Source organism: Staurois parvus, unplaced genomic scaffold (genome assembly GCF_062004578.1).
Source record: "Staurois parvus isolate SC_StPar_1 unplaced genomic scaffold, SC_StPar_1.0 ptg000105l, whole genome shotgun sequence".
NCBI lineage: Eukaryota > Metazoa > Chordata > Amphibia > Anura > Ranidae > Staurois > Staurois parvus.
Genome location: NW_028317901.1, coordinates 2,971,238 through 2,996,314, shown reverse-complemented (window position 1 = coordinate 2,996,314; position 25,077 = coordinate 2,971,238). Strand labels below are relative to the sequence as shown.

Genomic DNA, 25,077 nt, shown 5'->3' with positions numbered 1-25,077 from the left:
CGAATGTGAAAACTATAAGTACCAACAGCCTTTGTGGCTTATGGCTTGTGGTTCTCAATGAACTACCAGAGCGCTGTTGAGCATTCTGGGTAGTCCATTGAGCTTCCTGTCAGAGTGTAACTGCCTGACCATATCGAAGGTTTGGATAGACAGCTACACAGACAGTCTGCAGGACCATAGCATTCTGCTGATCGTGGGTGCAATGCTTTACAGGCTCCTAACAAAAAAACATTAAAAATGCATATTTTTTTACCTGCAAAAAATATGCATTTATTATTTTATTTTTTTATTTTTTGTAAAGGTTAACTTATCCTTTAACCACTTGTTGACCACGCTATAGCTACAGAATGGTTGTGCAGTTCTGGGCGGGCGGCGTATTATGTCCTTCCAGAACTGCACCCCCCTAGCAGTGCACACCTGGAACTCTCTGTGATCGCTGTGTCCTTTGGACACAGCTGATCATATGACACGGTAAAGGGTCAATCGCAGCTGCCTTTTACCATGTGATCAGCTGTGTCCAATCACAGCTGATCACCATGTGAAAACACTTCCTGTGACAGCATGAGGATAGTACTGCTGATAACCAGCGAGTGTGAAAGGAGACATCTACAGCGATAATCAGGGCACTGATTATCAGTGTCCTGTTTATCAGTGCAGCCCCAAAAGTGCCCATCAGTGGCCAACAGTGCTGTCAATCTCTGCCCAACAGTACTGCTAATCTGTGGCCAGAAGTTCTGCCAATCTGTGCCTATGAGTGCTGCCAATCTGTGCCCATAAGTCCCACCAGTCATTGCCCTTCAGGGCTGCCTATTAGTGCCCATCAGTGTCGCCTATCAGTGCCCATCGTTATTGCCTATCAGTGTCCATCAGCGCTGTATATCAGTGCAGCTTCATCAGTGCCTCCTCATCAATGTCCAACAGTGCTGCCTTATCAGTGCAGCCTATCAGTGCTGCCTATCAGTGCCCATTAATGTCCCCTATCAGTGCCCATCATTGTTGCCTAACAGTGCAGCCTCATCAGTGCCTCCTCCTCAATGTACAACAGTGCCACCTCATCAGTGCAGCCTATCAGTGCTGTCTATCAGTGCCCATCAGTGCTGCCTCATCAATGCACATCAGTGAAGGAGAAAAATTACCTGTTTTCAAATTTTTCATTCACCCAGTGGTGAATAAATAACACCAAAAGAAAGCTCTATTTGTGTAAAAAATTATAAAAATGTCATATGGGTACAGTGTTGCATGACCACGCTATTATCATTCAAAGTGCAACAGCACCTGCAGCTAATCACCAGAGCCCCATGCTAAACTCCCAGTTTGCATGCAGCCCCATATGCACATCTAGTTTTCATTCTTTACATTTTATCAGTAAACAAATTCATAATCTTTATATACGGTATGTTATGTGATATTGGTGATAGGTACAGGTTCCCAGCAGTTTACTGTGAAACGAGGTAGTTAACATGAATAAAAACTGATAAGTAAAATGTTGCATTCATTATGTTTTTGTTTTTTAATTTAATGTGTGCAGGTGTTGGATTTTTGTTTTTTGTGCACCTGACATCAGCATTCAAGTTCAAATCTGTTCTTTAGTCTCAGGGATCTTTTTTTAATTTTATTTTTAACAGAAATTGGGTAGCTCTGCACATGTTCATTAGCGCTCTTTGTTGGGAGTCAGCTTCTTGACTAACAGAAATAAAGGAGATGGGATATTCCTGCCAGCGGCCTAGAGTTGATAATGTATTGCTTTTCATTCTGCCTATCTAACTGCAGCAGAGTATAAAATACAAATAGGAAAACTTTTTTCCAGCAAGTGGTCTTTAGTAAATGCAAGCAAAAAATCCCCCCCCCCCCAAAAAAAAGGACTTTAGGAAAATTCTTGTTTTACATGGTAGACCTGTAAGTAAACTCTCCACCTTCTGGATGTTCAAAGCAATCACATTGCCTTTGCTAAACAAATTTTTTTGCCATACACAATACTGCTTCCTTCCTCTTTCTAGGAAAATGATATTAATGCTGATAATGTTTAATACATTAAGCATTTTATATACATTGGTAATTCTAGATTATAAATCAAATGAAACTAAATAATTTACACCTCCTGTGAAACTATTTTAATATACCCCTACGCTGCCTACTCTCCTCTGCGATTCAAGCATTAATTACCAATCCTAATCCTTTTGAGTACAGCGCTATCACAAAAAGCTACATATACAGTGTTCCCCCCGAAATTCTACATATTATACAGCTTAATAAAGTACTTATACTGCTGCATAGATGTATCCAAAACATCATAAAGTGCTTTATATGATTACCTAGTATATATTATTCTAGCATACCAGCATTGTATTAAAGTGCTTTGTGCGTATTTGTGAACCAACTAAACAACTTTTTTTACCTATATCAAAAGTCTATATTCAAATGTTACAAAAGGTTTATTGATCTTAAAAGAATTGAAGACAAAGCTAATAATAATAAAAAATAGTACTGTTGTGGCAGAAGCATACAAATTAGATTAATTTTGTAGGTTTATAAATATATACACAAATAGATGAGGGGAAAATCAAGAGTATATTTTTATAAATCCACTGACAGAAACAGCTACATCCTTATAGATAGCAGGCATTACTCCCCATAGTCAATATTCCAAAATGAAAATTCATGAGATTAAGGAAGAATGTCATAATGAATGATGACTATTTGCAATAGTCTTGAGTTCTAGGCAAAAAGGTTTGTATAGAAAGGGTACGATGAAGAATTTATAAATAAAAAAATCCAAAGCTAAAAAAGCAAATGGAAGGGGTGACATTTATCCAGGATAAGGGAAAAACAGAATAGTGGAGGGGAAGACCTCAGAAAGGCAATTGGTATGGATTACAATGTGCAACACAGAAAAAGTGAAAAATTAAAACAAAACACTGGTCCTTACTAAAGAAGGATAAACAAGGAAGGATAAAAGTTCTATACTACCAGATATACCTAAATTCGATTATAGGAAAGCCCCCACTTTGAGACATCAGGTAGTAAAAAATATAGTAGATTTCCCAAAGAAACATATTATGACATTTTTTGAAAGGAAAGACTTGTGTGTGGCAGGTGTAAATCTTGCAAACATGGTGAATAACTAGAAATAAAGAGATAAATTCATAACAATGACAACCAATAAAAAATACTTAATTCAGGACTTAATTTCCTGCACTACTGAGGGAGTAATATAAATGCTGCAGTTTTTGTGTGGCTTGTAGTATGTAGGATACACTATATGGACCCTAGCCAACAGAATGAGGGAACATGTCTATAATATCATGTTGTAAAATGGGGTATAAAAAAAATAATGTGACAAAAGATTTTAGGTTATACCATAGCAGAGACCCCAAAGGATTACAATTATGGTGTATTGAAAGACCACGGAACTATTGGAGGGGATGCAATTTTATTAAGGATATCAGCAAAAAGGAATCCAAGTGGATGTTTAAAACAAAAGTACCCATACCAGGGAGTCTTAACACTGAATTTGTTCTTTAAATTTTTATCAGTAATTTGTAGAGGATATATACACAAGGAGATGTAGGAAATATGGAATATTCAGAGGCCACAGTTATAGAAGGTCATGAGGAGGTAAAATGGGGGTACACTCCTCCAATAATGGAGGATGCACATCATAGTATCTGTGAGGGACCGCCGAGCGGCACCACTAGCACTCCACTGGTCAGGCGTGCCCAGAGCACGGAGTCTAAGCCCCAGGGTACTTGTTCACCAGGGCCCCTGATGGTGGGGATGGACTTGTAGTACCCCGAGACCAGGTCGCCTCTACTGAGCACACCTGTCAGTGGTGTTCGCCAGGGGCTCCAACCAGGGAGAGCCAGATGTGAGGAGGTCGGGTGACCCCGATGGGATGGATGGATGGATGGCTGAGCAAGTGCGTAGTCAGACAGGCCGAGTCGGTATTGTAGAGGACGGTAAGGTACAAGGGAGCAGGCAGAGAATCGTCGGGTCACATGCCAGGTCAGCAGCAGGAGGTCAGATCTAATAAGGGGCATCCAGGGAGAGAGGTCAGGCAAGCAAGGGTCTGGGCAGGAGAAATCAGCAAGGTCAAGGGCAATCCGGGTCAATAACTTACTAGGCACAGGTACAGGAACACAGGAAGCAGGTAAGACCAGAAGGCAACGAAATGACAGCTCAGGGACCTTTAAATATCCCGCCCTGCGCTGCCATTGGTGCCCAGCGGGCGGCCGCGGCTTCTACTGCGCATGCGCGAACTCGAACGCCGCGGCCGGCCCGGACCTAGTGCCCGTGCGCTGGGTGGAGCAGTGCGCTTGCGCCGAGCCCATCGCGGCGGGGATCGAGGAGATCCCTGACATTGCCCCCCCCCTACGGGCAACCTCCGGATGCCCACCCGATCTCTCCACCACGGGTGATCACGAAGAAACCCCCGGACAAGCCTAGGTGCATGGACATTATGGGCTGGCTCCCATGAATTGTCCTCAGGGCCGTAGCCCTTCCACTTGATGAGAAATTGGGTCTGGCCCCCCCTTCGCCGGCACTTCAGGATTGCCTCCACCTCGAATTCTTCTTCCTCTTCAACCGTTACGGCCTCCGGGGGCCTGGATTCCCGTTCTGGGAAGGCATCAGGGACTACTGGTTTCAACAGGGACACGTGGAAGACAGGGTGGATCTTGAGTGTCTCAGGGAGAACAAGTTCATAGGCCACCTCATTGACCATCCGTTTGATGCAAAAAGGGCCTATAAATTTAGGTCCCAACTTCTTTGACGGGCAGAGCAACCTCAAGTTCGACGTAGCCAGCCAAACCTTCTCTCCGGGCTGCAACACCAGATCCCCTCTTCGCTTCCTATTAAAAGCCCTCTTGTAGTCCTCTTGGGCTTGACGGATGGCTTCCTGTAGTTTCCTATTGTTGGAGGTGAAGAAGGTCAGTGCATCCTGTGTCGCTGGAATCGGGCATTCCGGGACCAAGTCCGGGAGGAAGACAGGATGAAACCCATAGTTGGCGAAGAACGGGGACTGTCCAGTTGCTGAATGGCAAGCGTTGTTGTACGCGAATTCTGCCAAAGGGAGGAGTGGCACCCAGTCGTCCTGAGAGAATGATGTGTAGCATCGAAGGTATTGCTCCAGGGTCTGATTGGTCCTTTCGGTCTGGCCATTGGTCTGAGGGTGAAAAGCCGAGGAAAGGGACAGCTTGATATCCAGGGCTTTGCACAATGCCCTCCAAAACCGCGAGGTAAACTGCACCCCACGGTCCGAGACGATGTCTTCGGGAACCCCATGCAGTCTAACGATCTCTCGAATGAAGACTTGCGCCGTCTCGGCTGCTGATGGGGTTTTCCGTAAAGGGATGAAATGGGCCATCTTGGACAAGCGGTCCACGACCACGAGAATTGCTGTGTGGTTCAGTGAAGGTGGAAGCTCGACTATGAAGTCCATGGAGATTTTCTGCCAGGGTCGTTCAGGGATGGGCAATGGACGTAGCAGGCCCCACGCCTTATTCCTTGAAGGCTTGTTCCGCTGGCAGATGGCACAGGAGCCCACGTAGTTCTTACAATCCTTGGCCATGTCCGGCCACCAGAAGGAACGTCGGAGAAGTTCCAGGGTCTTGACCGGCCCAAAATGTCCTGCCAGTGGATGGTCATGGCAATGTCCCAAGACTAAGGTTCGGGCATCCTCTGGCACCACAATCCGGTCCTCCCTCCATAGGAGTCCCTCCTTGTTCTGGAGGGGGGCCCCATCGGAGGTGGACATTGCTGTGGACGCTCTCAGGATCTCGGAGTGAAGGTTTGTCTGAAGGGCCAAGAAATTTCCTGCAGGAAGAATAGTGTCGGGCACTGGAATCTCCTTGGTGTCCTCGTACATGCGTGACAACGCGTCAGGCTTCGTGTTTTTCGAGCCGGGCCTGTATGTGATGTGGAACTGGAACCTCGAGAAAAACAATGCCCATCTTGCTTGTCGTGGGCGTAGACGTTTGGCCGTCCTCAGATATTCCAGTAGCTCGCGATCCCCAATGTCGTAGTTCCTCTCCGCAGGGGTAAGTTTCCGTGAAAAGAATGCTACTGGGTGGAGTAATTCCTTGGCGCCCTTCCGCTGGGAAAGGATGGAGCCAACCGCGTTTTCAGATGCATCTACTTCTAAGATGTAGGGCAGGGAGGCGTCGGGATGGCCCAGAATGGGTGCCGAGGTAAATAACCTTTTTAATGCTTCAAAAGCTTCCTGTGCCTCGGGCGTCCATCTGAATCGCGTCCCAAGCTTGGTTAACTGAGTGATGGGGGAGACCAGACCCGAGAAGTTCTTGATGAACTTCCGGTAAAAATTTGCGAACCCAATAAAACGTTGGACACTTTTCCTGTCCGTGGGTTCAGGCCAATCTAGGATCGCTGAGACCTTCTGAGGGTCCATTGCGACCCCCGTGGTGGAGATGATCAGACCCAGAAATGTAACGCTAGCCTGTTCAAAGCAGCATTTCTCTGCTTTAGCGTACAACCCGTGCTGCCGCAACCGCCCCAACACCTTTGATACATGTACCCTGTGCTCCCCCAGGGAGGATGAAAAAATTAAAATGTCGTCTAAGTAGACGATGACAAAGATGTCCAGGAAGTCCCTAAAGATGTCGTTCACAAAGTGTTGGAAGGTGGCTGGCGCATTGCACAACCCGAAAGGCATGACCAGGTACTCAAAATGGCCGAAACGGGTGCGGAAGGCCGTCTTCCACTCATCCCCCTCCCTTATGCGAACCAAATTGTAGGCTCCCCTTAAGTCCAATTTGGTAAACACTACTGCAGTTTTTAGGCTCTGGAATAATTCAGGTACCAGTGGTAATGGGTAACGATTTTTAATGGTGACCCTATTCAGCTCCCGATAGTCAATGCATGGCCTCAAAGTCTTGTCCTTCTTTTCTACAAAGAAGATCCCTGCACCTGCTGGGGAAGTGGAGGGACGGATAAATCCCTTTCGGAGGCTATCCTCAATATAGTCCTTCAGGGCCCCTAATTCTAGCTCAGAAAGGGGAAAAATTCGCCCGAACGGAATTTCCGAACCGGGCAACAGATCAATAGGACAGTCATATGGGCGGTGGGGGGGTAGAGCATCTGCTCCCCGTTCACTGAACACATCAAGAAACTCATGGTAGGCTGCAGGGATCACTTGTTTTAGGCTGTCATCCCCTTCAGAGCACAGGAGGACCTGGGGGACCTCCGGGCCCGAAGTTCGACACAGTTCCCGACAATATGGGGAAGGGAACGAGACAACCCCAGTCTCCCAGTCAATTTGGGGGTTATGGGCCCGCAACCAAGGGAGCCCCAGAATGACTGGGAAAAGGGGTGATGCAATAGCATCCAGGCGGAGGAGTTCCCGGTGCTGACCGGCAATGGAAGTCACAATGGAAGGGGTCTCCTGGTTAACCACCCCTGACTTTATCCGGGAACCATCAGCCAAAAAGATGTGAAACCCCTTCTCCTTTGGGCGGAGGGGAATACCCTGCTGGTGAGCAAAATTGATATCCACAAAACAGCTGCATGCCCCCGAATCAACTATGGCCGTCACCTCCACGGTCCTTTCTGAAAGCTGAAAGGAGAGGGGAACAACTAAGTACTGGGACGGGTTCATATTGCCAACAGATAAAGAAGATGAGGTGAACTTACTCAGTTTCTGCGGGCAGGAACGCACCATGTGACCAGCTTCGCCGCAGTACAGGCACAGATTCTGGGAGCGTCTGCGCTGGCGATAGTTTAGGCCGAGCCAGGCCTAGCTGCATGGGTTCGGGAGCATCTTCAAACGGCAGGTTCTGGGTGCTTGGCCTAGTATGTTGACTGGATCCCTGAAATGACCCCCAGGGATTTCCGCGACCCTGACCAGACCTCTCCAATCTGCGCTCCCGTAGTCTACGGTCAATTTTGATGGTGAGTGCAATCAGGTCCTCTAATGTCTCGGGCACCTCCACCCGGGCGAGCTCGTCTTTCAGAGCCTCTGATAGGCCCATACGAAACTGGTGCAAAAGTGCGAACTCGTTCCAACGAGTGTCACCCATCCAGCGCCTAAAGTCAGAGGCGTATTCCTCAGCCGCCCGCCGACCTTGTCGGAGTGCGTATAATGTGGCCTCGGCCGAGGCTGCCCGTTGTGGGTCATCATATAAGATGGCCATAGCGTTAAAGAAGCTGTCGACCGTAACCAGGTGAGGGTCATTGTTTCCCCTTAGTCGGTGGGCCCAGTCTTGGGGTTCACCCTGCAACAGGGAGACAACAAACCCCACTTTCACTGATTCTGTCAAAAAGGTCCGTGGCTGCAGTTCAAAATAGAGCAGACAGGAGTCACGGAATGACCGAAAGCGTGTGCGATCCCCATGGAAGCGCTCGGGTAAGGGTACTCGGGGTTCCGCCATAGGGAGTGATGTGGGAGGCCCAGGAGCCGGCTCATGGACTGCTGCGACCGGTGGTGCAGGAGCCGGGGCCTGTGAAACAGGAACCGATATGGTGCAGGCCTGAAACCGATTCTCGATCTGCAGACATCTGTCCTGTAATGTGTTTACAGCTTGCGTCAGGGTAGCCAGGTGCCTGCAAACCTCGTCCAACGGGGAGAGTCCTCCTCGAGCCTCAGTCATGGCCTTCTGGTACTGTGAGGGACCGCCGAGCGGCACCACTAGCACTCCACTGGTCAGGCGTGCCCAGAGCGCGGAGTCTAAGCCCCAGGGTACTTGTTCACCAGGGCCCCTGATGGTGGGGATGGACTTGTAGTACCCCGAGACCAGGTCGCCTCTACTGAGCACACCTGTCAGTGGTAGTGGTGTTCGCCAGGGGCTCCAACCAGGGAGAGCCAGATGTGAGGAGGTCGGGTGACCCCGATGGGATGGATGGATGGATGGCTGAGCAAGTGCATAGTCAGACAGGCCGAGTCAGTATTGTAGAGGACGGTAAGGTACAAGGGAGCAGGCAGAGAATCGTCGGGTCACACGCCAGGTCAGCAGCAGGAGGTCAGATCTAATAAGGGGCATCCAGGGAGAGAGGTCAGGCAAGCAAGGGTCTGGGCAGGAGAAATCAGCAAGGTCAAAGGCAATCCGGGTCAATAACTTACTAGGCACAGGTACAGGAACACAGGAAGCAGGTAAGACCAGAAGGCAACGAAATGACAGCTCAGGGACCTTTAAATATCCCGCCCTGCGCTGCCATTGGTGCCCAGCGGGCGGCCGCGGCTTCTACTGCGCATGCGCGAACTCGAACGCCGCGGCCGGCCCGGACCTAGTGCCCGTGCGCTGGGTGGAGCAGTGCGCCTGCGCCGAGCCCATCGCGGCGGGGATCGAGGAGATCCCTGACAGTATCTACATGCTAGGAGCTAGCTTTCTGTTCGATGGACTAACAAGAGAGCTCTTTTTGAAGTGACTCTAATGGACTTCCATTTTAACCACTTGAGCTCTGGAAGATTTTACCCCCTTCATGACCAGGCCATTTTTTGCTATATGCACAAATTATGTCCATCGCCAGTGTCAATAAGTTGTAATAGAATCCAGAGGGAAAGGGCCACAGCTGCTGTAGATAAAACCACTGGAAAATAGTAAAAAATGCAGGGGAACAGAAGATCAAAGCACTCAGGTCTCCCAGGTAGATAACTATAACAGAATGGATATTTATCCAGATATACTCAAATGAAAAGGTTGCAGAAGCCATCAATTTGAATAAAAAACACAAGTTTATTTCCAACAGGCCAACAATAAAGGCTCAGGGCGTAGGATAAATAATAACATTGGCCAGACTCCATGGCTGTATGAGAGAAGACTCCACTCTCCACTCCAGGCTCCTGGTAGGATGGTAAATTGTGGGGATGATGGACATCGGTGCCAACAATAAAAAGGAACAAGTGTCTCCCAGAAGAGAATCTCTGTATGGTATTCAGTGTAAAGTTGACTTGACAAAGCACATGCATGCGAAACGTAGTCAAAGCAAAATTCCCCGCTGCCCTAGTTGGTGAAACAAGCTCCTGGAGTCAGATCCTGGCTGTTTCCTGTTGTGCCCTTGGAGACAGGGACCGAGGGCTTCTGGTGCATTGTTTCCACTGCGTGCAGCTCCTGCCTGGATACACAGACTCCTTGGCTGTGGAGTCTGGCCAATGTTATTTATCCTATGCCCTGAGTCTTTATTGTTGGCCTGTTGGAAATACACTTGTGTTTTTTATGCAAGTTGATGGCTTCTGCAACTTTGTCATTTGAGTATATCTGGATATAAATGCATTCCGTTATAATTCTGTTAGCCACCTTGGAGTCCTAAGCACTTTGATCTTCTGTTCCTCCATTTTTTTTCTATACCGTGCTGCGCTAATTTAACTGGTAATTGCACACTCGTGCAACTCTGTATCCAACAAACTTTTTTTCATACAAATACAGCTTTTATTTTAGTGGTATTTGATCATCACTGCTTTTTTTTTTTTTGTGATACTAATGAAAAAACTATTTTTTTTGCTTTCTGCTATAAAACATTTAAAAAAAATCCAAACTCTTCATAAATTTTGTCCAAAATGTGCAGTGGGGCAAAAAAGTATTTAGTCAGCCACCAATTGTGCAAGTTCTCCAACTTAAAAAGATGAGAGAGGCCTGTAATTGGCATCATAGGTAGATCTCAACTATGAGAGACAAAATGAGAAACAAATCCAGACAATCACATTGGCTGATTTGGAAAGAATTTATTTGCAAATTATGGTGGAAAATAAGTTTTTGGTCACCTACAAACAAGCAAGATTTCTGGCTCTCACAAACCTGTACCTTCTTCTTTAAGAGGCTCCTCTGTCCTGCACTCATTACCTGTATCAATGGCACCTGTTTGAACTTGTTATCAGTATAAAAGACCCCTGTCCACAACCTCAAACAGTCACACCCCAAACTCCACTATGGTGAAGACCAAAGAGCTGTTGAAGGACACCAGAAACAAAATTGTAGACCTGCACCAGGCTGGGAAGACTGAATCTGCAATAGGCAAGCAGGTTGGTGTGAACAAATCAACTGTGGGAGCAATAATTAGAAAATGGAAGATATACAAGACCACTGATAATCTCCTTCAATCTGGGGCTCCACGCAAGATTTCACCTCGTGGGGTCAAAATGATCACAAGAACGGTAAGCAAAAATCCTAGGACCACATGGGGGACCTAGTAAATGACCTGCAGAGAGCTGGGACCAACGTAACAAAGGCTACCATCAGTAACACACTATGTCGCCAGGGACTCAGATCCTGCAGTGCCAGACGTGTCCCCCTGCTTAAGCCAGTACATGTCCGGGCCCATCTGAAGTTTGCTAGAGAGCATTTCGATGATCCAGAAGAGGATTGGGAGAATGTCATATGGTCAGATGAAACCAAAATAGAACTGTTTGGTAGAAACACAACTCGTCGTGTTTGGAGGAGAGAGAATGCTGAGTTGCATCCAAAGAACACCATACCTACTGTGAAGCATGGGGGTGGCAACATCATGCTTTGGGGCTGTTTCTCCGCAAAGGGACCAGGACGACTGATCCATGTACAGGACAGAATGAATGGGGCCATGTATCCTGAGATTTTGAGTGCAAACCTCCTTCCATCAGCAAGGGCATTGAAGATGAAACGTGGCTGGGTCTTCCAACATGATAATGATCCCAAACATACCACCCGGGCAACGAAGGAGTGGCTTCATAAGAAGCATTTCAAGGTCCTGGAGTGGCCTAGCCAGTCTCCAGATCTCAACCCCATAGAAAACCTTTGGAGGGAGTTGAAAATCCATGTTGCCCAGCGACAGCCCCAAAACATCACTGCTCTAGAGGAGATCTGCATGGAGGAATGGGCCAACATACCAGCAACAGTGTGTGCCAACCTTGTGAAGACTTACAGGAAACGTTTGACCTCTGTCATTGCCAAAAAAGGATATATAACAAAGTATTGAGATGAACTTTTGATATTGACCAAATACTTATTTTCCACCATAATGTGCAAATAAATTCTTTCCAAATCAGCCAATGTGATTGTCTGGATTTTTTTTTTCTCATTTTGTCTCTCATAGTTGAGCTCTACCTATGATGCCAATTACAAGCCTCTCTCATCTTTTTAAGTGGGAGAACGTGCACAATTGGTGGCTGACTAAATACTTTTTTACCCCACTGTATTTGTCTTTGATAAAAAAAAAAACCCAATAAGTGTATATTGATTGGTTTGCATGAAAGTTATAGTTAGAGATGAGCGAATCGAAGTATCCGAAGTGGAATTCGAGTCGAATATCTGAAAAATTTCGATTCGTGCCGAATCCGAAAAATAGCCTAATTCGGACGCGCGAATCGAAATTTTTCAGAAAATGGCGGCTGACATGTGCGGCGACGGAGCGGGGATGTCTGGGAAGGCGCGCAGACAAGGCGCGCTGACCCATAATGCATGCCTCAACTACATGTGATCGCATCAGCCTATCAGCAGCCAGCCAGCCAGCACTGTGTAATGGTCGAGCTATAAATAGCGGCCATTTTGGAATTCTTCATTTGCCTGCAGTTATTGAACAGAGGCAGACCGCTCTGTACTAGGGACAGGGACAGAGTTAGGGCCACAGAAACGATAATTGGGGACAGAGAAAAGTTACTTAGGGACAGAGAACCATTACTCAGGGACACAGACTTGTTAATGAGGGCCACAGAATCGTTATTTAGGGACAAAGAAACGCTAGTTAGGGCCACAGAATTCATAATCAGGGACAGACAGAATTGTTACTCAGTGCCAGAGAATTGTTACTTAGGGCCACAGAAACGTTATTAGGGCCACAGAATTGTTACTCAGGGACAGACAGAATTGTTACTGAGTGCCAGAGAATTGTTACTCAGGGACAGACAGAATTGTTACTGAGTGCCAGAGAATTGTTACTTAGGGCCACAGAAACTTTAATTAGGGCCACAGAATTTTTACTCAGGGACAGACAGAATTGTTACTCAGTGCCAGAGAATTGTTACTCAGGGACAGACAGAATTGTTACTGAGTGCCAGAGAATTGTTACTCAGGGCCACAGAAACTTTACTTAGGGCCACAGAATTTTTACTCAGGGACAGACAGAATTGTTACTGAGTGCCAGAGAATTGTTACTCAGGGACAGACAGAATTGTTACTGAGTGCCAGAGAATTGTTACTTAGGGCCACAGAATTGTTACTCGCACAGACACAGAATTGTTACTCGCACAGACACAGAATTGTTACTGAAGGCCACAGAACTGTTACTTAGGGCCACAGAATTGTTACTCGCACAGACACAGAATTGTTACTCGCACAGACACAGAACTGTTACTGAGGGCCACAGAACTGTTACTTAGGGACAAAGAAACGCTAGTTAGGGCCACAGAATTGTTACTCAGGGACAGACAGAATTGTTACTGAGTGCCAGAGAATTGTTACTCAGGGACAGACAGAATTGTTACTGAGTGCCAGAGAATTGTTACTTAGGGCCACAGAAACTTTAATTAGGGCCACAGAATTTTTACTCAGGGACAGACAGAATTGTTACTCAGTGCCAGAGAATTGTTACTCAGGGACAGACAGAATTGTTACTGAGTGCCAGAGAATTGTTACTCAAGGCCACAGAAACTTTACTTAGGGCCACAGAATTTTTACTCAGGGACAGACAGAATTGTTACTGAGTGCCAGAGAATTGTTACTCAGGGACAGACAGAATTGTTACTGAGTGCCAGAGAATTGTTACTTAGGGCCACAGAAACTTTACTTAGGGCCACAGAATTGTTACTCGCACAGACACAGAATTGTTACTGAAGGCCACAGAACTGTTACTTAGGGCCACAGAATTGTTACTCGCACAGACACAGAATTGTTACTCGCACAGACACAGAACTGTTACTGAGGGCCACAGAACTGTTACTTAGGGACAAAGAAACGCTAGTTAGGGCCACAGAATTGTTACTCAGGGACAGACAGAATTGTTACCGAGTGCCAGAGAATTGTTACTCAGGGACAGACAGAATTGTTACTGAGTGCCAGAGAATTGTTACTTAGGGCCACAGAAACTTTAATTAGGGCCACAGAATTTTTACTCAGGGACAGACAGAATTGTTACTGAGTGCCAGAGAATTGTTACTCAGGGACAGACAGAATTGTTACCGAGTGCCAGAGAATTGTTACTCAGGGACAGACAGAATTGTTACTGAGTGCCAGAGAATTGTTACTTAGGGCCACAGAAACTTTCATTAGGGCCACAGAATTTTTACTCAGGGACAGACAGAATTGTTACTGAGTGCCAGAGAATTGTTACTCAGGGACAGAGAGAATTGTTACTGAGTGCCAGAGAATTGTTACTTAGGGCCACAGAAACTTTAATTAGGCCCACAGAATTTTTACTCAGGGACAGACAGAATTGTTACTGAGTGCCAGAGAATTGTTACTCAGGGACAGACAGAATTGTTACCGAGTGCCAGAGAATTGTTACTTAGGGCCACAGAAACTTTACTTAGGGCCACAGAATTGTTACTCGCACAGACACAGAATTGTTACTGAAGGCCACAGAACTGTTACTTAGGGCCACAGAATTGTTACTCGCACAGACACAGAATTGTTACTCGCACAGACACAGAACTGTTACTGAGGGCCACAGAACTGTTACTTAGGGACAAAGAAACGCTAGTTAGGGCCACAGAATTGTTACTCAGGGACAGACAGAATTGTTACCGAGTGCCAGAGAATTGTTACTCAGGGACAGACAGAATTGTTACTGAGTGCCAGAGAATTGTTACTTAGGGCCACAGAAACTTTAATTAGGGCCACAGAATTTTTACTCAGGGACAGACAGAATTGTTACTGAGTGCCAGAGAATTGTTACTCAGGGACAGACAGAATTGTTACCGAGTGCCAGAGAATTGTTACTCAGGGACAGACAGAATTGTTACTGAGTGCCAGAGAATTGTTACTTAGGGCCACAGAAACTTTCATTAGGGCCACAGAATTTTTACTCAGGGACAGACAGAATTGTTACTGAGTGCCAGAGAATTGTTACTCAGGGACAGAGAGAATTGTTACTGAGTGCCAGAGAATTGTTACTTAGGGCCACAGAAACTTTAATTAGGCCCACAGAATTTTTACTCAGGGACAGACAGAATTGTTACTGAGTGCCAGAGAATTGTTACTCAGGGACAGACAGAATTGTTACCGAGTGCCAGAGAATTGTTACTCGGGAACAGACAGAATTGTTACTGAGTGCCAGAGAATTGTTACTTAGGGCCACAGAAACTTTAATTAGGGCCACAGAATTTTTACTCAGGGACAGACAGAATTGTTACGGAGTGCCAGAGAATTGTTACTCAGGGACAGACAGAATTGTTACGGAGTGCCAGAGAATTGTTACTCAGGGCCACAGAAACTTTACTTAGGGCCAGAGAATTTTTACTCAGGGACAGACAGAATTGTTACTGAGTGCCAGAGAATTGTTACTCAGGGACAGACAGAATTGTTACGGAGTGCCAGAGAATTGTTACTCAGGGACAGACAGAATTGTTACTGAGTGCCAGAGAATTGTTACTTAGGGCCACAGAAACTTTAATTAGGGCCACAGAATTTTTACTCAGGGACAGACAGAATTGTTACTGAGTGCCAGAGAATTGTTACTCAGGGACAGACAGAATTGTTACCGAGTGCCAGAGAATTGTTACTCAGGGACAGACAGAATTGTTACTGAGTGCCAGAGAATTGTTACTTAGGGCCACAGAAACTTTAATTAGGGCCACAGAATTTTTACTCAGGGACAGACAGAATTGTTACTGAGTGCCAGAGAATTGTTACTCAGGGACAGACAGAATTGTTACGGAGTGCCAGAGAATTGTTACTCAGGGCCCCAGAAACTTTACTTAGGGCCAGAGAATTTTTACTCAGGGACAGACAGAATTGTTACTGAGTGCCAGAGAATTGTTACTCAGGGACAGACAGAATTGTTACGGAGTGCCAGATAATTGTTACTCAGGGCCCCAGAAACTTTACTTAGGGCCACAGAATTTTTACTCAGGGACAGACAGAATTGTTACTGAGTGCCAGAGAATTGTTACTCAGGGACAGACAGAATTGTTACTGAGTGCCAGAGAATTGTTACTCAGGGACAGACAGAATTGTTACTGAGTGCCAGATAATTGTTACTCAGGGCCCCAGAAACTTTACTTAGGGCCACAGAATTTTTACTCAGGGACAGACAGAATTGTTACTGAGTGCCAGAGAATTGTTACTCAGGGACAGACAGAATTGTTACTGAGTGCCAGAGAATTGTTACTTAGGGCCACAGAAACTTGAATTAGGGCCACAGAATTTTTACTCAGGGACAGACAGAATTGTTACTGAGTGCCAGAGAATTGTTACTCAGGGACAGACAGAATTGTTACCGAGTGCCAGAGAATTGTTACTCAGGGACAGACAGAATTGTTACTGAGTGCCAGAGAATTGTTACTTAGGGCCACAGAAACTTAAATTAGGGCCACAGAATTTTTACTCAGGGACAGACAGAATTGTTACTGAGTGCCAGAGAATTGTTACTCAGGGACAGACAGAATTGTTACGGAGTGCCAGAGAATTGTTACTCAGGGCCCCAGAAACTTTACTTAGGGCCAGAGAATTTTTACTCAGGGACAGACAGAATTGTTACTGAGTGCCAGAGAATTGTTACTCAGGGACAGACAGAATTGTTACGGAGTGCCAGATAATTGTTACTCAGGGCCCCAGAAACTTTACTTAGGGCCACAGAATTTTTACTCAGGGACAGACAGAATTGTTACTGAGTGCCAGAGAATTGTTACTCAGGGACAGACAGAATTGTTACTGAGTGCCAGAGAATTGTTACTCAGGGACAGACAGAATTGTTACTGAGTGCCAGATAATTGTTACTCAGGGCCCCAGAAACTTTACTTAGGGCCACAGAATTTTTACTCAGGGACAGACAGAATTGTTACTGAGTGCCAGAGAATTGTTACTCAGGGACAGACAGAATTGTTACTGAGTGCCAGAGAATTGTTACTTAGGGCCACAGAAACTTGAATTAGGGCCACAGAATTTTTACTCAGGGACAGACAGAATTGTTACTGAGTGCCAGAGAATTGTTACTCAGGGACAGACAGAATTGTTACGGAGTGCCAGAGAATTGTTACTCAGGGACAGACAGAATTGTTACTGAGTGCCAGAGAATTGTTACTTAGGGCCACAGAAACTTTAATTAGGGCCACAGAATTTTTACTCAGGGACAGACAGAATTGTTACTGAGTGCCAGAGAATTGTTACTCAGGGACAGACAGAATTGTTACCGAGTGCCAGAGAATTGTTACTCAGGGACAGACAGAATTGTTACTGAGTGCCAGAGAATTGTTACTTAGGGCCACAGAAACTTTAATTAGGGCCACAGAATTTTTACTCAGGGACAGACAGAATTGTTACGGAGTGCCAGAGAATTGTTACTCAGGGACAGACAGAATTGTTACGGAGTGCCAGAGAATTGTTACTCAGGGCCACAGAAACTTTACTTAGGGCCAGAGAATTTTTACTCAGGGACAGACAGAATTGTTACTGAGTGCCAGAGAATTGTTACTCAGGGACAGACAGAATTGTTACGGAGTGCCAGATAATTGTTACTCAGGGCCCCAGAAACTTTACTTAGGGCCACAGAATTTTTACTCAGGGACAGACAGAATTGTTACTGAGTGCCAGAGAATTGTTACTCAGGGACAGACAGAATTGTTACTGAGTGCCAGAGAATTGTTACTTAGGGCCACAGAAACTTTACTTAGGGCCACAGAATTGTTTCTCGCACAGACACAGAATTGTTACTCGCACAGACACAGAATTGTTACTGAGGGCCACAGAACTGTTACTTGGGGCCACAGAAACGTTAATCAGGGACACAGAATTGTTACTGAGGGCCACAGAACTGTTACTTAGGGCCACAGAATTGTTACTCGCACAGACACAGAATTGTTACTCAGGGACACAGAATTGTTACTCAGGGACACATAATCGTTTAATTAAAGAGTATGTCAGACAACATGCAGAGGAGTGGCAGAGGAGGCAATGTTTTAGGAGCGAGCAGACGTGGCAGCAGAGGAAGGGGTCGAGGCAGCACTATTCGCAGCCAGAGGCCAGTGCTCCCGGTGTCATCCAGCGGTCGTGTCTCCACCGACAACCCTGCCGTCGTCGATTGGTTGGCTCGGTCGTCTTCCTCTTCCCAGGTCACCTCTGACACCTACAGCCAACGGTCGGTGGGTACGTCAGACACAACCGTTAGTTGGCATGGCCCGGGACCAAGCCCACTGAAATCACGTGTCCTCTACCTGCCCCTGTCCTTTGGTGTTCCCTCACCAAGCGAAGTATCGCATGCTGTGGGCTCAGCCCCACTGTACAGTGAGGAAGAGCTAACAGAGGGCGGTCAGGAACGGGGGGAGACATCCGCCTTTTCAGCAGCCAGGCGAAGAAGTAGTGGCGAGGAGAGTGGCTCGGTAGCCGGTCTAGAGACAGGTCTGTCTCCTGACCCAGACGCAGCCGAGGGGGCTAGTAGTGAGGCGGAGACCCTACTTGATGATGAGGAGGTTGATCGCACTTGGCAGGCTCGTCGTCATCAGGCAATTTCTTCCGCATCATCAGGAGAAGAGGGTGGCAGCTTGGCAGCGAGCAAAACAGTCGGTGGGTTGCCCAGGAGACAGCAGCAGGGTCGCAGCAGTGTCAGTGGAGCCAAACGGCCACGGAGTAGAGCACCAGCTCCACTGCAGCCTACCACCACGGCCAGTAGTGGTGCCGGTGTGCACGGAGGAAGCAGCAGTCAGCCAGTGAGGAGTATCGGGGGCAAAGTTTCCTACTCGGCGGTGTGGCAATTTTTCGTCAAGCCGCCCGAGGAAGTAAACGTAGCCGTATGTCGACTATGTGGCCAGAAAGTCAAGCGTGGCCAGGGGGCCCATGTTGGGACTACAGCGTTGCGGCAGCATATGCAGCATCGCCATTTGGTGGCCTGGGAAAACCGTGATAAAGATACGGCGGTTCTGCCCGCCCCAGCCCCCGCTCCATCACCCGCTCCGTTACTTGCTCCGTCACCCGACGTCAATCGCCCTCCATCAGCCAGTCAAGGCTCCAACACCTCTGCTGAGGGGAGTTGTCGCTCGTTGGCATCTTCCGCTCGTTCAGATGCTCCTTCTCCTGCTACTCCTCTTCACGGATTCCGTCAGCAGTCTTTCTTGGAATCCGTTTCCAAGAGACAACAGTTTGCGAGCACGCACCCGACGGTGCAAAAGCTGAACGTCCTCCTGTCCAAGTTGCTGGTGCTGCAGTCCCTCCCTTTCCAAGTGGTGGACTCAGCACCTTTCAGAGAAATGATGGCTTGTGCCGCGCCGCGGTGGAGAGTGCCAAGCCGTCATTTCTTCGCCAAAAAGGCAGTGCCAGCCCTGCATTCACATGTAGAAGACATGGTGGGCCAGTCTTTGAGCATGTCGGTCTCTGCCAAAGTGCACGGCAGCGCCGACGTGTGGAGCTGTAACTACGGTCAGGGACAGTACATGTCATTTACGGCCCACTGGGTGAACGTGGTGCCGTCACAGCCGCACCAGCAACTTGGACAGGTCACGCCGCTTTTGCCTCCACGTTTGCACGTCCTTGGTCCGGCAAAGATGTCCGCCTCTACCACCTCTTCTTCCGCCGTGTCCTCAGCCGCCACCCCCGTGCCAAGTCCCATTACCCGACCGGCATATCACATGTGCAGGGCGCAACGGTGTCACGCTGTTCTGCACCTGGTATGCCTTGGCGAACGTAGTCACACAGGGGAGGAACTTCTGAGTGTAATGAACAGAGAAATCGACAGATGGCTGTCTCCGCGCAAACTGAAAATCGGAACCATGTTGACCGACAACGGAAAGAACATGGTGTCTGCTCTGCGTCAAGGAAGGTTGTGCCATGCGCCATGCATGGCTCACGTGTTCAATCTGGTTGTCAAGCGGTTCTTAAAATCCACCATCCCACTGCAAGACATCCTTAAAATGTCACGTAAACTGTGCATGCATTTCAGCCATTCCTACACCGCAAAGAACACCCTCATTGAGCTGCAGCGGCAGAACGGAATTCCACAGCATCGCCTGATCTGCGACGTTGCAACAAGGTGGAATTCAACACTACACATGTTAGACCGCCTTTACGAACAGCGAAAGGCCATCACCGATTTCCTGATGTTACAAGCGGATAAAGGTACTCCCCTGTGTAACTTAGATGTCAGCCATTGGCAGCTCATGCGTGACACCTGCCGCTTGCTCAGGCCCTTTGAGGAGGCCACGCTATTCGTGAGTCGGCAGGACTATGGGATGAACGACGTCATTCCTCTGTTGCACGTCCTTGAACAAATGCTGTTAACAATGGCTGGTCAGGGTGCGGTAGACGTGGCGCACAGATCTCAACGCCACATGACCCCTGTGGGGGCAGGACAGGAAGAAGAGGAGGAGGTAGAGGAGGACATTTGTGCTCAGGAATTATTGAGTGAAATGGGTGGTTTTTCCACTCAGCGGACAGGAGTGGAGGAGCAGGAGCATCTGGTAGAGGAGGAGGAGGAGGAGACAGAGGACCCAGACGCACCGTGGCAGTATGCTGTGGAGATGGAGGCAGGGAGTCCCTCGCATTCCTTGGCACAAATGGCCCATAGCATGCTCGGTTGCTTGCGTAGCGACAGCCGAATAATAACCATCAGACAGAGGGATGACTTTTGGCTGTCCACCTTGTTGGACCCTCGCTACCGTTCCAAAATGGTGGCCTTTTTCACACCTGCTGAGAGGGAGGCCAAAATAACGTACTATAAAAACCACCTATGTAGTCAGTTGGTCTCTGCCTTTGTGCGCCAACGTCCATCCTCAGACACTGTGGGCCCTGTGCGCTCGCGTTCCGCTGCCATGGCAGCAGGGGAGGGGTGGGGTGGTAGGAGCAGTGGCAGCTCCACCAGCAGCAGCTGCCTCAGTCTGCAGTCGATGATGAGTAGCTTTCTTCACCAGCGCAGTGAGGAAACTACTAACCAGCCGCAGCAGCAGCAGCAGCATCAGGTGGACCTGGAGCAGGACCTCAAACAACAGGCTTGGGCCTACTTGGACAGCACCCTGCCAACCGAGGTAGACAATCCCCTTGACTACTGGGCAACGAAACTTGACCTTTGGCCCCAACTAGCTGAATTTGCCCTTGAAAGGCTGTCATGCCCAGCCAGTAGCGTGGCATCGGAGCGCGTGTTTAGTGCGGCAGGAGGTATTGTAACTCCGCGGAGGACACGACTGTCCACCCAAAGTGTGGAGAGACTCACGTTTGTGAAAATGAATCAGGCGTGGATTAGTCTGGATTTCAAACCACCAGTTCCTGACACAACTGACTAAATCCGCCATGAATCATGCCTCAAACATGTGCCACTTTGAGGTCTCCTCACACACTGCTGGTGTGTAGATTTTTTTGACATAGGGTGCTGGCAGATTATGGGCCTCCTATAGCTGCTGCCAGGCCCCTAATCTGCCATAGGCCCCTATATACCGCTTCCTCATGCTGCTGCCAGGTCCAGAGTCTCTCATGGGTCCCTGTACGGCCTCCCATTGCTGCTGTCTCCATCGCCACACTCTGCCATGTGCCACTTTCAGGTCTCCTCACACACTGCTGGTGTGTAGAATTTTTTGACATAGGGTGCTGGCAGATTATGGGCCTCCCATTGCTGCTGCCAGGCCCCTAATCTGCCATAGGCCCCTATATACCGCTTCCTCATGCTGCTGCCAGGTCCAGAGTCTGTCATGGGTCCCTGTACGGCCTCCCATTGCTGCTGTCTCCATCGCCACACTCTGCCATGTGCCACTTTCAGGTCTCCTCACACTGCTGGTGTGTTGAATTTTTTGACATAGGGTGCTGGCAGATTAAGGGCCTCCCATAGCTGCTGCCAGGCCCCTAATCTGCCATAGGCCCCTATATACCGCCTCCTCATGCTGCTGCCAGGTCCAGAGTCTGTCATGGGTCCCTGTACGGCCTCCCATTGCTGCTGTCTCCATCGCCACACTCTGCCATGTGCCACTTTCAGGTCTCCTCACACTGCTGGTGTGTTGAATTTTTTGACATAGGGTGCTGGCAGATTATGGGCCTCCTATAGCTGCTGCCAGGCCCCTAATCTGCCATGGGCCCCTATATACCGCCTCCTCATGCTGCTGCCAGGTCCAGAGTCTGTCATGGGTCCCTGTACGGCCTCCCATTGCTGCTGTCTCCATCGCCACACTCTGCCATGTGCCACTTTCAGGTCTCCTCACACACTGCTGGTGTGTAGAATTTTTTGACATAGGGTGCTGGCAGATTAAGGGCCTCCCATAGCTGCTGCCAGGCCCCTAATCTGCCATAGGCCCCTATATACCGCCTCCTCATGTTGCTGCCAGGTCCAGAGTCTGTCATGGGTCCCTGTACGGCCTCCCATTGCTGCTGTCTCCATCGCCACACTCTGCCATGTGCCACTTTCAGGTCTCCTCACACACTGCTGGTGTGTAGAATTTTTTGACATAGGGTGCTGGCAGATTATGGGCCTCCCATAGCTGCTGCCAGGCCCCTAATCTGCCATAGGCCCCTATATACCGCTTCCTCATGCTGCTGCCAGGTCCAGAGTCTGTCATGGGTCCCTGTACGGCCTCCCATTGCTGCTGTCTCCATCGCCACACTCTGCCATGTGCCACTTTCAGGTCTCCTCACACACTGCTGGTGTGTAGAATTTTTTGACATAGGGTGCTGGCAGATTATGGGCCTCCCATTGCTGCTGCCAGGCCCCTAATCTGCCATAGGCCCCTATATACCGCTTCCTCATGCTGCTGCCAGGTCCAGAGTCTCTCATGCCATGTGCCACTTTCAGGTCTCCTCACACACTGCTGGTGTGTAGAATTTTTTGACATAGGGTGCTGGCAGATTAAGGGCCTCCCATAGCTGCTGCCAGGCCCCTAATCTGCCATAGGCCCCTATATACCGCTTCCTCATGCTGCTGCCAGGTCCAGAGTCTGTCATGGGTCCCTGTACGGCCTCCCATTGCTGCTGTCTCCATCGCCACACTCTGCCATGTGCCACTTTCAGGTCTCCTCACACACTGCTGGTGTGTAGAATTTTTTGACATAGGGTGCTGGCAGATTATGGGCCTCCCATTGCTGCTGCCAGGCCCCTAATCTGCCATAGGCCCCTATATACCGCTTCCTCATGCTGCTGCCAGGTCCAGAGTCTGTCATGGGTCCCTGTACGGCCTCCCATTGCTGCTGTCTCCATCGCCACACTCTGCCATGTGCCACTTTCAGGTCTCCTCACACACTGCTGGTGTGTAGAATTTTTTGACATAGGGTGCTGGCAGATTAAGGGCCTCCCATAGCTGCTGCCAGGCCCCTAATCTGCCATAGGCCCCTATATACCGCCTCCTCATGTTGCTGCCAGGTCCAGAGTCTGTCATGGGTCCCTGTACGGCCTCCCATTGCTGCTGTCTCCATCGCCACACTCTGCCATGTGCCACTTTCAGGTCTCCTCACACACTGCTGGTGTGTAGAATTTTTTGACATAGGGTGCTGGCAGATTATGGGCCTCCCATAGCTGCTGCCAGGCCCCTAATCTGCCATAGGCCCCTATATACCGCTTCCTCATGCTGCTGCCAGGTCCAGAGTCTGTCATGGGTCCCTGTACGGCCTCCCATTGCTGCTGTCTCCATCGCCACACTCTGCCATGTGCCACTTTCAGGTCTCCTCACACACTGCTGGTGTGTAGAATTTTTTGACATAGGGTGCTGGCAGATTATGGGCCTCCCATAGCTGCTGCCAGGCCCCTAATCTGCCATAGGCCCCTATATACCGCTTCCTCATGCTGCTGCCAGGTCCAGAGTCTGTCATGGGTCCCTGTACGGCCTCCCATTGCTGCTGTCTCCATCGCCACACTCTGCCATGTGCCACTTTCAGGTCTCCTCACACTGCTGGTGTGTTGAATTTTTTGACATAGGGTGCTGGCAGATTATGGGCCTCCTATAGCTGCTGCCAGGCCCCTAATCTGCCATGGGCCCCTATATACCGCCTCCTCATGCTGCTGCCAGGTCCAGAGTCTGTCATGGGTCCCTGTACGGCCTCCCATTGCTGCTGTCTCCATCGCCACACTCTGCCATGTGCCACTTTCAGGTCTCCTCACACACTGCTGGTGTGTAGAATTTTTTGACATAGGGTGCTGGCAGATTAAGGGCCTCCCATAGCTGCTGCCAGGCCCCTAATCTGCCATAGGCCCCTATATACCGCCTCCTCATGTTGCTGCCAGGTCCAGAGTCTGTCATGGGTCCCTGTACGGCCTCCCATTGCTGCTGTCTCCATCGCCACACTCTGCCATGTGCCACTTTCAGGTCTCCTCACACACTGCTGGTGTGTAGAATTTTTTGACATAGGGTGCTGGCAGATTATGGGCCTCCCATTGCTGCTGCCAGGCCCCTAATCTGCCATAGGCCCCTATATACCGCTTCCTCATGCTGCTGCCAGGTCCAGAGTCTCTCATGGGTCCCTGTACGGCCTCCCATTGCTGCTGTCTCCATCGCCACACTCTGCCATGTGCCACTTTCAGGTCTCCTCACACTGCTGGTGTGTTGAATTTTTTGACATAGGGTGCTGGCAGATTAAGGGCCTCCCATAGCTGCTGCCAGGCCCCTAATCTGCCATAGGCCCCTATATACCGCCTCCTCATGCTGCTGCCAGGTCCAGAGTCTGTCATGGGTCCCTGTACGGCCTCCCATTGCTGCTGTCTCCATCGCCACACTCTGCCATGTGCCACTTTCAGGTCTCCTCACACACTGCTGGTGTGTAGAATTTTTTGACATAGGGTGCTGGCAGATTATGGGCCTCCCATTGCTGCTGCCAGGCCCCTAATCTGCCATAGGCCCCTATATACCGCTTCCTCATGCTGCTGCCAGGTCCAGAGTCTCTCATGCCATGTGCCACTTTCAGGTCTCCTCACACACTGCTGGTGTGTAGAATTTTTTGACATAGGGTGCTGGCAGATTAAGGGCCTCCCATAGCTGCTGCCAGGCCCCTAATCTGCCATAGGCCCCTATATACCGCTTCCTCATGCTGCTGCCAGGTCCAGAGTCTGTCAT

General features: G+C 48.8%; 1 protein-coding gene across 1 annotated transcript in view; it reads left to right on the top strand.

Moving 5' to 3' along the window:
* REC114 (REC114 meiotic recombination protein) overlaps window positions 1-25,077 on the top strand; it is a 230,981-nt gene that overhangs the window by 128,229 nt on the left and 77,675 nt on the right. The window lies entirely within an intron of this gene.